The sequence below is a fragment of the Trichechus manatus genome, unplaced genomic scaffold, assembly GCF_000243295.1.
Source record: "Trichechus manatus latirostris isolate Lorelei unplaced genomic scaffold, TriManLat1.0 scaffold00038, whole genome shotgun sequence".
Lineage (NCBI taxonomy): Eukaryota > Metazoa > Chordata > Mammalia > Sirenia > Trichechidae > Trichechus > Trichechus manatus.
The window spans coordinates 6,561,686-6,567,547 of NW_004443974.1; the positions used below are offsets into that span (position 1 = coordinate 6,561,686).

Sequence of the window (5,862 nt, forward strand, 5' to 3'; positions counted from 1 at the left end):
CGCTCTCTGTTCTCTTTCAGTATTCTTACTCCATTTGGTGTTCGGCTGAGTTCTTTATCTCTTCATTTGGTGTTCTAGGGTTTCAGGATTGTTGATTCTCTGTTTGGCTTAGTTTTTCGGATCTTGTTGTGGAGGGACGGCGTGGTGCTTCTGCCTAGAGCGCCATCTTGCCGGAGTCTCTCTGAACTACTTTTAATGTTTATAATTTTTTTTAGATGTTAAAGTGTCATAAAATGGTTGGATAAAACTTGAATGATAATCTATACTTTAGTTCTTCTATTATTTCCCATAGTTGTAAAAATGTGTGTAGTTCCTATTTCAAATGCTGGCCTTCCTAATGCAGTAGTTGATTGATAGAGTATTTTCTTACAGTTTCCTAAAATCTAAACAAATCCAAAACTTTTGATCTTGGTGGTTAATTTTATTGTGCTCGTGGTGGGGAGAACCCGACAGAGGTTCATAGGGCAATCACTTCAAACAAATTTCATAATTCTAAGTAAGTTTTTTTCCCTCTATGGGGTTTTTCTTGATGGGACAGTCTATATTCTCCTGCTTACTTCTACTTCGGAAAAATGAGGATTGTCTCTTTCTTCCCTAACTGAGGGAACCTATGTCTATTTGAAGCAAAGATAAACATATGCAAGGGATGTTGTTGTTGTTGTTAGGTGCCCTCAAGTCAGTTCTGACTCACAGCAACCCTATGTACAAAAGAACAAAACACTGCCCGGTCCTGCACCATCATCACAATTATTGATATACTTGAGCCTATTGTTGCAGCCACTATGTCAGTGCATCTCATTGAGGGTTTTTCTCTCTTTTGCCTATCTTTTATTTTACCAAACATGATGTCCTTCTCCAGGGAATGGTCCCTCCTGATAACATGTCCAAAGTATGTGAGACAAAGTCTTGTCATCCTTGCTTCCAAACAGCATACTGGCTGTACTTCTTCCAAGACAGATTTGTTCATTCTTTTGGCAGTCCACGGTATATTCAATATTCTTCCCCAACACCACAATACAAAGGGGTCAATTCTTCTTCAGTCTTCCTTATTCATCCTCCAGCTTTCCCATGGATTTGAAGCAATTGAAAACACCATGGTTTGGGTCAGTAGCACCTTAGTTTTCAGGAGGGTGACTTGTTTGCTTTTTAACACTTTAAAGACATCTTTTACAGCAGATTTGCCCAAGGCAATGCATCTTTTGAGTTCTTGACTGCTGTTTCCATGGATGTTGATTGTGGATCCAAGTAAAATGAAATCCTTGACAACTTTAATCTTTTCTCCGTTTATCACGATGTTGCTTATTGGTCCAGTTGTGAGAATTTTTGTTTTCTTGATGTTACATTTCAAGCATTTCAAGTCCTCTTCACTTTCAGCAAGCAAGGTTGTGTCATCTGCATAACGCAGGTTGCTAATGAGTCTTCTTTCAATCCTGATGCCCCATTCTTCTTCATATAGTCCAGCTTCTCGAAATATTTGCTCAACGTACAGATTGAATACATATGGTGAAAGGATACAACCCTGACGCACACCTTTTCTGACTTTAAACTACACTGCATCCCCTTGTTCTGTTCGAACCACTGCCTCTTGATCCATGTACAGGTTCCTCATGAGCACAATTAAGTGTTCTGGAATTCCCATTCTTCACAATGTTATCCATAATTTGTTATCACCCACACAATGGAATGACACTGAATAGTCAATAAAACACAGGTAAACATCTTTCTGGTATTCTCTGCTTTCAGCCAGGACCTATCTGACATCAGCAATGATATCCCTGTTTACACATCCTCTTCTGAATCCACCTTGAATTTCTGGCAGTTCCCTGTTGACATACTGCTGCAGCCACTTTTGAATGATCTTCAGCAAAATTTTTCCTGTATGTGATATTACTGATATCGTTTGATAATTTCCACATTCAGAAACAAGAGATCTGGGGTTCACACACTTAACCTCCAGCTGGGTTGTTTCCTATGTAAACTTAAAAGGCAAAAAGCTCCATGAATCACCGAATTCCTAGTAGATGTTCTGTGGTTATTACCATTATTCCTCCAAGGGTGAACTATTGCCTTCTATCAACAAACAGTTCTTTCCCCCTGGGAAGCCAGGGCAAATGAAGCAATTATTTTCTGTTAGTCTCTAATTTGGAGTATGGGTAGGGGGATTTGCCCTCCTGGGTCCTCCCTGTGTTTTGTAAGGTAGAACCCCAGCCAATGATCAGGGACTGTGAACAAGAGTGTCTGAATATATCTATCTTGTCTGTTGTGAACTAGTATCTCGTCTTCTTCTTTCAATGCATCTTTTTTTTAGAGGCTGTACCTGCTTCACAGGACTCTGGGTCTTCTAATGTGAAATAGAAGAACCATCACATACTTTGTAGCTGGAGGTATCTGTGTTTATCACCTAAGGGACCATGTCAGAGCAGGAGTAGGCTCCACATTCTTCATACTGTGTCAGTGGTATGGAAACAGTTGTATGATTGTATGTGTGTGTATCCAGTGTGTGCTGCTGATTCCTAGTATGATCTACCCCTCCTCAAACAAACTTCATGTAGAGTAATTTATCTGGAACTGATAATCTATCCAAATTTTGACAGCATGAGGCAAACACATATTTTCTCTCATTTATCTTTCATCCCCCACTGAGTCATGTTGGGTTTCCCTCCAAATTTTATCCCAAATTTCTTCAATTGTCTTCATCTCTGCTGCCACACCCAGGTGTAAGTAGTTACTATTTTGTACCAGAACTACTGCAATAGTTTCCTATTAAGATTCCTCCTGACCTTCTTGCTTTACTACAATCTGTTCACCAGTAGCCAGCAAAATATTTAAAAACTTTCAATCACTACTTTACTTAAAGCTTCTCATGGGTGTTTTATTGCTCTGAGAATAAAATTAAAAAATTTTATCATGGCAGAAAAGGTCTTACATAATCTGACTCCTAGCTAATTCTCCAACCTCCTATTCTTCTTTTGCTAACCAAGCTCCTGTATTTTTTCTGTTCCTTAAACACCCTAAGCTCTTTCTTCTCTCAGAATGATATTCATTCTAAATAGAATGACCACAGAATCTTCACATGACAATCTCTTATTATTTATAACTCATTCCAAAGAACCCATCGGAACAGTCTTCTTCACCACCTTAGCCTCCTGTAATTTGACTATATATATTAAAATGGAAAATGCACATACCTTTCCACCCATTTCTAAGAATTTTTCCTATATTTTCCCATTGTACATTAATATTGAACAATGTTACTATTTGTAATATGTTTTGAAATAGGAAAAAACTAGAAACAAAATAAATGTCCATTAGATAACTAATTTGCATATTTATTATAATAAACTAGATATTAACATGCTATTGACTATCAAAACTGAATGTGTAATTCTTCTCAGGTAAAAATATCAAGTTAATATTTTCCTCTTGTTGTAAAAACGTAGGTCACACAACATTTGCCAATTCAATGTTTTTGACTTGTACAATTCAATGACACCAATTACAGTGTTTTTAATGTAGACGGGGCTGAAGAACTGGGGATTTTAGAGATTATGTCAGTCAAATTGAGAGAATTTGTAGATAATAAAGTCTTTATTTAACCCCATAGATGACTGAGAACTCCTACAGTGTGGCACCTCTCAACTACCAGAGAAGACCTTGAGATTGATTAGTAGCCCTTATATATTACACGAGTTCTGTTTTTTAGAATCTAGAACCATCATGTTCTTATTTCTTATTTTGTATAGGTTCACATATGTAGGTTTAAGACTAATGGACCTGACGCAGAAAGAGAAAGAAATGATGGATAATACTAGCAGAGTAGAAGTGTGACAAATACTGTAATAAAAATATCAGATATGAGTCACTGGTATAAAAGCTAGGATAAGATCATGGGAAAATGTTAAGTGTTATTTGGTGATGTAGGTTAGACAAACACAAAGAGCTTCTTCTTTGACAATTCCAGGATGGGTCTGGAAAAGCCAATGACTTTCCTGGTGTTCTGACGACTTGAACAAGAGAACTCTGGTTTGAATTAAGGAAAAAAATAAGGTAGGAACTTGAAAGAGAAATTAGATTGTTTTCTCCCCATTCTATGAAAATTTCCATGGAAATGGTGATGGTAGACTGAAAATGTTGAGGAGTGGGAAAGAACTTTGTTAAGGAAACACTGATGGCTTACTATAAGGTGTGCCACTAAATCTTTTTGTTACTGACAGATTCATGTCCTTAATGTCCTTGCCTTGGCTAGTTACTTATGATGTATCTCACCATGTGTGCAAATCCGGATTTCTGGGAGATGCAGTGCAGCCCACTGGATTATCTTATCCTATGCAATCCATGGAAATAAAACATTAACCAATGAGTGCGAGAGAAGACTAGTAAGAGAGAGGTTAAAGGAGGACAACAGACCAATCAGATTCTTTCTCATCTGCGTTCAGTTACTAACTGAAAGGTTGGCAGTGCAAACACACCCAGCGGTGTCTCAGAAGAAATGACAGTGATCTGCTTCTTGAAAACCCTATGGAGTGCAGTTCTACTCTGTAACAGATGGAGTTGGCATGAGTGGGAATCAACTTGATGACAACTGTTTTTTTTTTTTTTTAATTTTTGTTTAATAGTCTTTCTAACTACCAGATAGTTACCTAGCCTTGCACCCTAGTTTCTTAATCGCAAGTTTGAACACGGTCTGATATGATAAATCATTGTGATGTTTCATGGTTCCTCCAAAAGAGCTGTTGTTCATTTCTAGGTGAAACCATAATAGCCAATGGTCAGACTGTTGCTGACTCTCATTAGTGGAGCAAAAACATGTGATATTCAAGGTTCATACACTGAGTAGTTCAAATTCTTGTTCTCATATGACCATCATGATGTTTCTTATTCTTTGACACTGTCATCTCTTTTTCCATCTACAGCAAAAGAATAACAGGATGAAGAGGTATAATCAGAGCTTGTGTCTGAATTCCTCCTCCTGGGGCTCCCCATTAGGCTAGAGGAGCAAGGCATATACTACACCCTATTCCTGGGCATGTACCTCACCATCGTGCAGGGAAACCTGCTCATTATCCTGTTCATCTGGCTGGACTCTTGCCTCTATGCCTCTATGTATTTCTTCCTCAGCCCCTTGGCCTTCACTGACATCTCTTTCTCAACAATTACAGCACCGAAGATGCTGATGAACATGCAGACACAAAATCAATCTGTCTGATATGCTGGGTGCATTTCCCAGGTATATTTTTTCTTATTTTTTGGTGATACTGACAACTTCCTTCTCACCTTAATGGCCTGTGACAGGTACATGGCCGTTTGTCACCCCCTCCACTATACCACTATCATGAGTCAGAGCTTGTGTTTCCGGCTAGTAGTAAGTGTCCTGGGTATTATCCTTTGCCAGTGCTCTATTTCACACCCTGCTCCTGGCCCATCTTTCTGTTGAAGCAATACTCTTCCCTACTTCTTCAGTGATCTTTCTGCCTTACTTAAGCTATCCAGCTGAGATACCTCAACCAATGAGCTGGTTATCCTTCACTGTGGTAGTGGTGGTCGTTACTTTCCATTCATATGCATCCTGGTCTCTCATGGCTGCACTGGGTCCACCACCCTGAGAATCCCCTCAACCAAGGGAATCTGCAAAGCCTTGTCCACTTGTGGCTCCCATCCCTTTGTGGAGTCTGTATACCGTGGCACAATTATTGGATTGTACATTTTCCCCTCATCCAGTAACTCCAATGGCAAGGATGTCATTGTAGCCGTATTATACACTCGGGGTACACCTATGCTAAATTCCTTATCTATCATTTGCGGAATCGGGACATAAAAGGAGCTCTGGGAAATATACTCAAAGGAAGAACATTTTCACCATAG

At 38.9% G+C, this 5,862-nt stretch overlaps 1 pseudogene; it reads left to right on the forward strand.

Moving 5' to 3' along the window:
* Positions 1-2,149: 2,149 nt before the first annotated feature.
* On the forward strand, positions 2,150-5,862 carry LOC101355348 (olfactory receptor 50-like; annotated as a pseudogene).